The following is an 11,605-nucleotide window of genomic DNA, read 5'->3' as shown; positions in this document are numbered from 1 at the left end:
CATAGAATTGTAGCATGTCATGAGCTGCTTTTCAGATGATATATAGGTTCTTTTCTGCAGATGGCATGGCCTAGTTCCATAATCTCAGGGGTCTGTGCTGTGATTCTCCTACTAGGGCTTGCCAGGGGCTCCATTTGGCATCTTTCTTCCCCACAGCTGCCTCTAACCATGGCACTGCCAGGTTATATGCCTCATGTGGCATAGCTGCTCATATCTGTTAGAGTGGTCTTCCTTCCCTGGCCTCACTCGAAATGAGCAGTTCCACATCTTTCCCAATACATGTGTCAATGCAATGTTTACAAGTTCAAAATATGCTATCCTCCAGTGGATGTCAATATCAAAAGGCAAAAGTTTGAAGAAAAACAGTATGTTAGCAAAATCTGGGAGTAGCTTTCCAAGGATATTTATCAATTATAAAGAGAAATATAGAAACTTTATAGGGGTGAAACTCAGCAGATACCACCTATACCAGATAATCAAGATTAACACACTAGCAATGAAAAACATCAAAATCTTGTGCTCCCTGGTAGAGTGTACTGACAAAAAGACAACACTTCCATGGTATCCTTGCCAAAAGATGCATGATCTCCATATGATCATGACAAAGCATCAGACAAATACAAATATTCAACAAAATGACTTATTAGAGCTCATCAAATGTGTCAAGGCCATAAAAGATAAGAAGACACAAACTATTAGTGATTGAAAGAGACAAAGGAGTCACAATAATTAAATGCACCATGAGATCTTAAATTTGATTCTGAAAGGGTAAAAGAAACATTAGGCAGAAAACTGGTGAAATTCAAGTAAGGCTTATGGGTTACTAAATTTATTTAGGATTCTACCAATTTTCTGGTTTTGATATATAAATATATATACACACACACACATATATGTATATACATGTGTATATGTGTGTGTGTATATATATATCTCAAAACCAGAAAATTGGTAGAATCTAAATATATATAGATTTGAGATGGAGTCTCGCTCCCATCAAGCAAGCTGGAGTGCAGTGGTGCTATCTCAGCTCACTGCAACCTCCACCTCCCAAGTTCAAGCGATTCTCCTTCCTCAGCCTCCCCAGATAGCTAGGATCACTAGCTAATTGGCTAATTTTTGTATTTTTGGTAGGGATGGGGTTTTGCCATGTTGGCCAGGCTGATCTTAAACTCCTGACCTCAGGTGATCCACATGCCTCAGTCTCCCAAAGGGTTTTGATAATTATACAAAGGTTCTGTAAGTTAACATTTAACATAAGTGTATCAGGGTATAGGTTATATGTGAACTCCCTGTATGATTGTAACTTTTATGTAGATCTAGAAATATTTCAAAATAAAATAGTGAAAATAAATTAAACATCAAAAAAGTAACTGGATTAAATATTCAATTTTTTAATCCAAAATGGATGAAAGAATCATACCCAATTTATTCCACTTTACAGAAACACATTTTAAATGTAAGATACAAATAGGTTGAAGTTAAAATGATGTAATACTAAGCACAAAAAGGCTGATATAGCTAAATTAATATCACGCAAAGTAGTCTTTATGACCAAAAAGTGTTGTTACCAGAGACAAAAAGATATTTCATAATAAAAGTATAAATTTTTCAAGAAGCCACGAAAACCTGAAATATGCAAGCACCTAATAAAAAAGCTTTAAAATATGTAGAAAATCAAAAGAAAAAAAGAGTAAAATAATTGACAGTCATAGTTGAAGATTTTAATAATAGCCCATTGTCAGTAATTTGTAGAAGAAGTGGGTCAAAATACTGGTAAAAATACAACCCTATTAAACAATCGACCTAATTGACATTTTTAGAGCACAATACCCCACAACTGACATGCTTTGTTAAAATTAGGAAGAAAATCCTAAGATGAAGAAAATTTTAAGAGGCTGCCAATGTAGATATTACGGTAACAAATTAATATTTAACATGAAAGGCAAAGAAGAATTTTAGCAGGGAAGTGGATGATATAAAGCTGACAGTGAATTTCATATTGTTGGTTTACCAAAATCTACACCAAATGTCATCAGGAGAGTGCTAACCAGAACATTTAAACAGGTTTGAGCCATGAAGAAGTTTCTAAAAATAAAACGAAATGTAAAGATTATCAGACCAAATAATTATTAACATGTAAAAATAAAATGTAGAGAACGAAGAAAGGGAATGTTTCGTAATACTTAGGTATTCATTAGGCCTAACTATGAATAAGCAGCAACAACAAGAAAAATTCTATTATAGTGTCGTGCCCAAAGCATCCGTATACACACAATCACACACACAGACACACACACAGAGATAAGTCAGCAGGAAGAATTTGTCCTGACTCAGAATCCTTCAAGATATTCATGCAGGATTAAAATGGTTTCCTAGTTTTCTTGGTCTCCCTTGACCACAAAGTCCATGATTCAATCACTCTATGATTTTTACCAAATGTTAGTCTTTGATATAGAAAGGGAATGTAAAGATAGCATATTTTATTTTAGGTATTGTTATGTACTTTCAGATTTCTCTTTTTAAGCACTAGGTATTTCTACACCATCAGTCACAGGGAAAGCCCTACAGGCTACTATATAACCTAGAGGCACATGTTTGGGCCAAGAACAGTTCAAAACTAAGAGCTGTTTGAACACAGAGATCTAACAATGACAAGTTAAAGTTAGTTTTTCATCCTTTTGGTCTCATAAATTTAAGGAAAGACCTAGATCACACAAAACATTACTTCTTTCCTATAATTTTTCTTGCCTCTATTTGGGTCTCACAGTTTCATGGGACTACCCGAAGAAATCTATTTTCTGTCTTGCTTATCACATGCCTGAAATCATCTTTTAACCTTTACATTTCCAGCCTAAAGAAACTGACAAAGCAAAATCTAACCTGACTTGAAATGTAAATGTTGACCCAGTTTTCTCTTTCGTCTTGTTCCCTCACTACTGATTTGTGTGAAATGGGAACAGATGGCAATGTGTTACTTGTGGGGGGAAAAAAACCTTACCTCTAAAATGCTCCCCTTCACTCAATAACATATTGCCATCAATACCTCTCTCATTTGCTTTATTTAATTACTTTGGTCCAGAATCCTTCCGCTACGCAAGTCAAATAAAAATTCAAAATAGATGGTATTATTCTGGAAGGAAAGTGAAAAAAATATGATAATGAAAATTATTTTGATAGGAAAATATTAGAGACAGAAAGCTTTGTGTCTCAGGCTGAAGGGCAGTTGAAGAGATGGTCTCAGGGGCGTTTCAAAATAAGCCATGGAATTAATAACATACAACTTTGTATATTCAGTCACCAATGCAAAGCAGGCTTGAAGCGAATGGAGGACTGAAGAACACATGAGGGCCTCAGTAGACTGAAGGTGTGCAAATGTAGGCTGGCCAGCACAGACACCAGAGTGCATTATTATGTGTATAAAACAGTTTACTGGAAAGCAATCCTAACATTTCATATTTGCAAATAGAACTGATTAAAAAAAAATGCTGAGCTGCAAATAAAAGAGTTCTTTTGGAATAAGAGAGCAGTTCCCACAGGGACTGACTAAAGGGAACAATCAGCTACTTCTATTTAAAGTCTCCCTATGTATATGATTTTCCCTGTAGAGAAAGGGCATGAAGAAATGCTTTAAAACCTCCAGTTTCACAGCGATCATGCTGGGGTAGGAAATTGGGTTCTTTCCTTTTTTCCTCTCTTCCTTCCTCCACCTTCTTTCCCTCCCTTTCTCCTTCCTCCTTCCCTTTCTCCCTCCCTGCCGCTTTCACTTCTCTTTATTTCTTCCTTCCTCCTTCCTTTCTTCCTTCTTTTTTCTCACCCCTTTCCCTCCCTTCTTCCTCCTCCTCTTCCCTCCTTTCTTCCTACTCCTCTTCCCTCCTTTCTTCCTTCCCACCTCCCTTACCTCCCTCCCTCCTACCTTCCTTCCTTCCCACCTTGAAGCTTATAAATAATCCCCTTGACTAAATATTAAAAAGCAGTATCTCTCACTGACCATTGGACATAATGCACATAAATTCTAGGTGACTTATGCCTATGTCAATATGGTTCATGGTGGAAACTAAATTCTCCCCAGCTGGTACAGATGAAGTGAATTTAAAGAAGGTACTACTCTCAGCGTTCCTGACATTGGATCTCCTGACAATGGTCTCAAAATTGAATTTCCAAAACTGTCTTGTTCCTGTAGAATGAACTGGCATGCAGCAAGGCAGTTGTATCAATCAGATCATCATTGACTCATCACTCTTCTGGCATAGGTTCAAAAACCACTTCTAACATAATCTGCTAATTTTATTTAAGCTACTGGGAAAATTCTTAGTGGATTATTACAAAAGACACCCGTTACATAAAGGATAGCATGACATTTTAGCTACCAGAAGACCTGGGATTGATTGCCCTAACCCTTCACTAGATATTGAACCTCAGGAAGGTCATCTAAACTTCTGTGAGCCTCAGTTTTCTTGTTTGTAAAATAGTGATAGCAATAGTTTTTCCCCCAAAGAGTCTGAGCATAAAATGATAAAATATGTGAAAGTGCTATGAAAGCCACAAGACTCTTCGCCTATACTAAGTATTGTTACCGTTTGCCAGAATTAGAATATTGATCTTAATCTAGTGTTTAAAAGGCAGACTTCAGACTCTGTCTGGTACCTTTGATTCCTCAGTCTACCATCCAAGGGATCCTTTTGATTCTTTACTGTTTACTAATTGTATTTAACCTTTCTATTCTCAGTATCTCCATCCATAAGTGGAGGGTAGTTTTGTGAAGTTTTAATGAGATAATGCGTTTAAAACTTTTAGGACAGTAAGTGGCACATAATACTTCTATATACATTTCATATCTAAAAATCTATATCTAAAACAAATGACTCTTCTGCAAATATACAACATACATTTTTTATATGTTTTAAGTTCCCATTTTAGACTCTACCATAACTTACGTTTTTTACTGCAAAATAAATATTTTCCAATAAATTCTTTTGGCAAAAATACTCAGGGGATCTCAAAAATTTAGACCAGAGAATTCAAATTACACAGGAATAGAGCTAAGCATTGGTTCTATAAATTCAGTTCAGCTGGTCAGGAGATGATCAAGTATTTTTCTGCTGTGTCTGCATTCTACATTCTCCAGCCTTCATAGCTAAAAAAATTTCTCTTACGTTTTCTTCTTTAAAAAATATAGAAAGCTTCTTTTATTTTTAAGTTTGGTGTCTCTAGTACATCACTGATTTGGTATTTTTGAGAATCTGATTCTGGTTTATTGTTTCTAGGCTTTTAAAGATCGTCATAACATTTCCCTACTTCAAAAAACGTCAAGTTTTCTCTTAGCGTCTGCCAAGTTTTCAGCTCACTGTTCAGCTGACCCCTTTTATATTATCTCATTTTTATCTTTTATAATCTACTATTTTAGAATTTTATTGAGAGCATATGGCAATTATTTTAAACTCTGCTGAGAGCTCATACTCAGACTATTTGAGCTTACACTCTGACTTTGTCATTGACAAGGTCATACAGCTGTGGGCATGTTGCTAACCTTTTGTTTCAGATTCCTCATCTGTAAAATGGGAAAAATCTCATAATTTATGTGAATTGTAAGAGACGTTATACATTAAATGTTTAGAATTCTGTTAGCCAATAACTCTCAATAAGTAACTATTATATTCTTAAATTATCATTTTTTTAAAAAAACTGAATTTTTTCCCCTAAATATCTATATCTCTAGATCTAGATATAAATTTAGATACCTAGATGTAATTGTTAACACTGAGTGTCAACCTGATTGGATTGAACGATACAAAATATTGATCCTGGGTGTGTCTGTGAGGGTGTTGCCAAAGGAGATTAATGTTTGAGTCAGTGGGTACCTCTAATCAGCTGCCAGTGTGGCTAGAATACAAAAAGATAGAAAAATACAAAAAGGGAGACTGACTTAGCCTCTCAGCCTACATCTTTCTCCCATGTTGGATGCCTCCTGCCCTCAAATGTCAGACTCCAAGTTCTTCAGTTTTGGAACTCGGACTGGTTTTTCTTGCTCCTCAGCCTGCAGACAGTCTATTGTGGGACCCTGTGATTATGTGAGTTAATGTTTAATAAACTCCCCTTTATATGTGTGTGTGTGTATATATATATACATATGTTCCATTAGTTCTGTCCCTCTAGAGAACCCCGACTAATACATTAGATTTCTCTCTTTTTTCTGCCCCTCTTCTATTTTAGAGGTACTAAGATTCCAGAGTGAGAGCTTATTTTTGCTCCTAAATTCTGAAATAAGTATGAATTTCAGTTCACAAATATAATTGTTGAAGTAATAAAATTTGGTTTACTTTCTGTAATTCAACTTAATTTCTAAATCTAGATATAGAATTGATTTAGATTTCTAGATCTAGAGATATAGTTATAGATATATATACAAAAACATGTAAATGTACACAGACATATTTCTGTATCTATGTATATATGTATATTCACATATATATTTTCACTTCTGTATTGAGTATTGTGTTTTTGGCTTCTTCATCTTGCAGATTAAATATGCAGTTAAAAAGTTTTCCACAGACATTATAAGAAAACTACAGACAGATATTCCTTATGAAAATATATGCTGCATTTTAATAAAATGTGCTAATAAAAACCCTATAAATGTTTGCATAGCTTTGTGCGAGAGATAGAGAAAAGAGTGAAATTATCATGCTAACATTGGTTTCTTCAGGAATATTAAAAGTGGTGAGGAAATCATTGAGTTCCTCACTTCTGTATTGCTTAAAAACAAATATACATACATTCATTTTTTAAATTTAAATATGTTTCTTTAAATAAATTTTTAAGGGAATCTACTTTATCATTTATGACAAAAGGAAATTTTGAATTAAAAATATTTATTTAACACCTACTAAGTCTCAGGCTCTTTATGGATACTTGGGACACAGCAATGAATAAGATACAGTATCAGTCTTCAGTGATCCTCAATGTAATTGAGTGAGAACACACATCTAAACTACAGCTGCAAATAGTGTACATGGCCGTGAAGAGCATAAACCTCCCTCCTCAGTATGACAGCACCTCACACAGCATCTGGCACACAGCAGATATTATTTAATAAGTGTTTGATGCATAAATAAATGAATGATATGTGTGGTGCAGTGGGACACAAAGGGAAAGTGGACCATGTTTCATGGGAGGTGGGGGGAATAGAGTGTAAGGGATACATACAGCAGATGCTTTAATGAGCCTTTCTGAGTTGTAGGTGTTCATCAGAGGTGCTGTGGAGTAGATGTAAAGAACTGCAGGTAAAACAAGCTACATATAAAAAGGTGAAATCACATGGCATGATTAGGAAATGAAAGTTACTCACCACCGTTGCAGCACATGGTAAAAAGAGAGTCTGAGTTTGAAAATCTGGCAGGAAAGGAAATAAGGGATGGCTCCATTTGCCATGTTAGAGCGTGTATGTTAGAGTGAAAGAAATCAGACAGAGCACGGGACGAGGATTGTTATAGGCAAAGGAGTATTTCTTCCTCTGATTACATGTATATGGATATGAATACATATGAATATGTATATACTATATGTAATGTTGTTTGTACATGCATATTTGTTGTGTTAGGATTATGATTGTTTGTCGTACTCTTTCTCTATTAAATAAGAGACAGGAGGAGAGTAAATGTGAGGTTAGCTAGAGCTAAGGTGCTTAACGTAGAGGATTTGTAATTTCTATATTCATTGTATGAGTCTCTTGGGTCTTTAGGAAAGGGTACCAAAAAAGAAAATCAAACCCAAATGGTGGTACTTATATTTTTATACTGTTGTTTAGTCATGGAAGGAGTGAGACAGCAGTTGCCTGAGAAAGCAATGTCATGGCTGCCCCTTTGAACTTCAGGCTTTTATGATAATGGTCTCAACACTTTAATTGAAGTAGAAACTATCTCCTACAAAATATCAGCTCTCACAAGTAAATATGAATGTGCAAATTGCAGTATCCAGAATTTGTTTTTATTCATTGTACATAATTTTACCTATTTCCAAATGGGAACATATTTTGACACTGATAACCTAAATTCTATTGACTTGAGAGTTTCAGGTGGAGAAATGAGAAAATTAAGATATCTTGCTGAATTATTTCTCTCTTTTTATTTCACGGTAAGCTGTTGGCCCAACAACCTCTGCCCCTCTTCAGCTTTAAAGGTATTGAGATTCAAGAGTGGGAGCTTATTTCTGCCCCTAAACTCTGAAATGAGTACAATTTTCAGTTCACAAATATAATTGTTGAAGTAATAAAACTTGGTTTGTTTTCTGTAATTCAGCTCAATTTCTTACACAGAGCCCCTATGCCCCACTGATAGGAACCTTGACCTCATAAACTTTGAGGATTTTTTTTCTGTGGTTCAACTCCAGCATCTTCTGCAAGGCAGGTTGGTTGTGGAATGCAAGTTGGGGAGGGGAAGCAATCTGCTATCCAGACAGTTGGGCATGATGATCTTCTCTGGAACATCCATTGTCTCCATCTGCCTGGTTTCCTTCAGACCAGAGATTCTCTGGTATTCTGAGCCACTATTCAGGCATAAAAATCTTTTCCCATACTGCATCTGGGGGGCCACCTGCCTTATGGGCTTCATGGCCATATTTTTCCCTGGGCCTTGTGGTCTTGTAATGTACAGCTTTCCTCTGCATTTGGACACATAGACCTCTCTATTTTACTTCTTATTTCTCCCCCACCCCTACCCAGGGTTCTCTTTATAAGGATATTTGGTATGTGTGTGTGTGTTGGAGTGGGTGTTTTATTGTGTGCTAGTTTATTGCAAAATGATCCATATATTTTTTCAAATTCCTTCTTTCAAGTGTTCAGGTTTTTGATGTTTTGTTTTTTGTTTTATGTTTTTTTTCAAAGACTAATGGGGAGTTAGGTGATAAGAAATAGAGAGTATCTCAAAATGTTTACTCACCATGTTTTTAATCTATGATAGCCATCATTTTTGCTAGGCTATAATAAAATTGATAAAGAACTTTGCTGTCCATAAATGCCCTTTTGTTGGGAGAAGGGCTCCTATCATACACCTATTTATTCAAGCTCAGTTTGATTTAGCCAGTGCTTACTGAACTTTTCCTGTTTGTAATGTGCTTTGCATAACACAAAGTTGAAGAAAAATAAGATGCTTGTCCTAGAGGAATTCGCAGTCCAGTGAAGAAGAAGGACTAGAACATAAATAACAGTAATGCAAAACCTGAAATGATTAATCTGCTCACAAGAGTCATAGACAAAGAGCTCTGACTGTACTGAGAAGGCAATTTATTTAAATCAGATAATTGAAGAATACTTCAGACCAGCACTGAGTCATAGTCTACCAGCAAAGAAAATATTAACAACTCTCTGGGCATTTCTTCTATTCTCTGGGTAATTTGGAGTTGGGGTGCAGAGGATTGTTCTGGTTCTTCAACCCATACGTAATAGCATTTGTGTGCTTTGGAGAGTCCACAGCTTAAAGGTAGTTTTTTGCTAAGAGATTCTTCTATACATCTTCACTCACCGTTAGAGGTCCCCCTCGCTCCTCCCTCACCCCATCCATCTGTCATCTACTTTTCTTTTCTTTTTTTTTCAAATTATACTTTAAGTTCTGGGGTACATGTGCAGAACTTGCAGGTTTGTTGCATAGGTATACAGGTGCCATGGTGATTTGCTGCATACATCATCCTGTCATCTACATTAGGTGTGTCTCCTAATGCTCTCCCTCTCCTATCCACCTGCCCCCTGCTATCTCTCCCCTATCTCCCTATCCCCTGCTATTTCTCCCCTAGCCTTCCATCCTCCAACAGGCCCCAGTGTGTGATGCTCCCCTCCCTGTGTCCATGTGTTCTCATTGTTCAAAACCTACTTATGAATGAGAACATGCAGTGTTTTGTTTTCTGTTCTTGTATCAGTTTGCTGAGAATAATGGTTTCCAGCTTTATCCATGTCTCTGCAAAGGACATGAACTCATCCCTTTTTTATGTCTGCATAGTATTCCATGGTGTATATGTGCCACATTTTCTTTATCCAGTCTATCATTGATGGGCATTTGGGTTGGTTCCAAGTCTTTGCTATTGTGAACAGTGCCACAATAAACATACGTGAGACTACAGTAATCAAAACAGCATGGTACTGGTACCAAAACAGAGATATAGACCAATGGAACAGAACAAAGGCCTCAGAGGCAATGCCACACATCTACAACCATCTGATCTTTGACCAACCTGACAAAAACAAGCAATGTAGAAAGGATTCCCTATTTAATAAATGGTGTTGGGAAAACTAGCTAGCCATATACAGAAAGCTGAAACTGAATCCCTTCCTTACACTTTATACAAAAATTAACTACAGATAGATTAAAGATTTAAACATAAAGCCTAACACCATAAAAACCCTAGAAGAAACCTTAGCAACAACATTCAGGACATAGGCATGGGCAAGGGCTTCATGACTAAAGCATCAAAAGTAATGGCAACAGAAGCCAACTTAGACAAATGGGATCTAATTAAATAAACACAGCAAAATAAACTATCATTAGAGTGAACCAGCAATGAACAGAATGGAAAAAAAAATATGAAATCTATCCATCTGACAAAGGGCTAATATCCAGAATCCACAAATAACAAATTTACAAGAAAAAAAAGTCAAAAAGTGGGTGAAGGATATGAACAGACACTTCTCAACAGAACACATTTATGCAGCCAACGAACATATGAATAAAAGCTCATCATCACTGGTCATTAGAGAAATGCAAATCAAAACCACAATGAGATACCATATCATGCCAGTTAGAATGCTGATCATTAAAAAATCAGTAGACAACAGATGCTGGAGAGGATGTGGAGAAATAGGAACACTTTTGCACTGCTGTGGGAGTGTAAATTAGTTCAACCATTGTGGAAGACAGTGTGGTGCTTCCTCAAGGATCTAGAATTAGAAATACCATTTGACCCAGCAATCCCATTACTGGGTATATCCCAAAAGATTATGAATCATTCTGTTATAAAGACACATGCACACATATGTTTATTGAGGCATTATCCACTTTTCTAAAGCTTATGCATTTCAGAATCTAGGTCAGTCCTTCTCTTGCCATCTTGTCTGTTGGTTGTGGTGGTAGTGTGTTTTTGTTTCTCTCCATATTTTTCTATGTGTGTTTCCACTAGCTCTTTTTCTCCCCCACCCCCAACTGAAAAGGTGATTTCAAATTTTGAACAAGTTGGTGCTTGGCATTTTCTGCTAACTACACTTTGGTCAGAAGGCTTAGGAAAATGAAATGATCACATGACAGAAAAGGAAAATCAGATTTCCTTTTAAAAAATGTGAAAACCCTAAATGTACATTATAAAGTGAAAGAAGCCAATCTGTTAAGGCTACATACTGTATGATTTCAACTCTGTGACATTCTGGAAAAGACAAAACTGTGGAAACAGTAAAAAAAAAAAAAAAATCAGTGCTTGCCAGAGGTTAGGGTAGGAGAAGGAATGAATACACAGAGCACAGACCATGTTTAGGGCTATGAGACTATTCTATGTAACACTGTAAGGTTAGATACACGTCATTATACATTTGTCCAAACCCATAAAATGTGCACGAAGCTTGAACCCT

The sequence above is a fragment of the Aotus nancymaae genome, unplaced genomic scaffold, assembly GCF_030222135.1.
Source record: "Aotus nancymaae isolate 86718 unplaced genomic scaffold, 86718_ANA_hifiasm-v0.15.2.pri h1tg000016l, whole genome shotgun sequence".
NCBI classification, from domain to species: Eukaryota; Metazoa; Chordata; class Mammalia; order Primates; family Aotidae; genus Aotus; species Aotus nancymaae.
Note: the sequence above shows the minus strand (reverse complement) of the source record.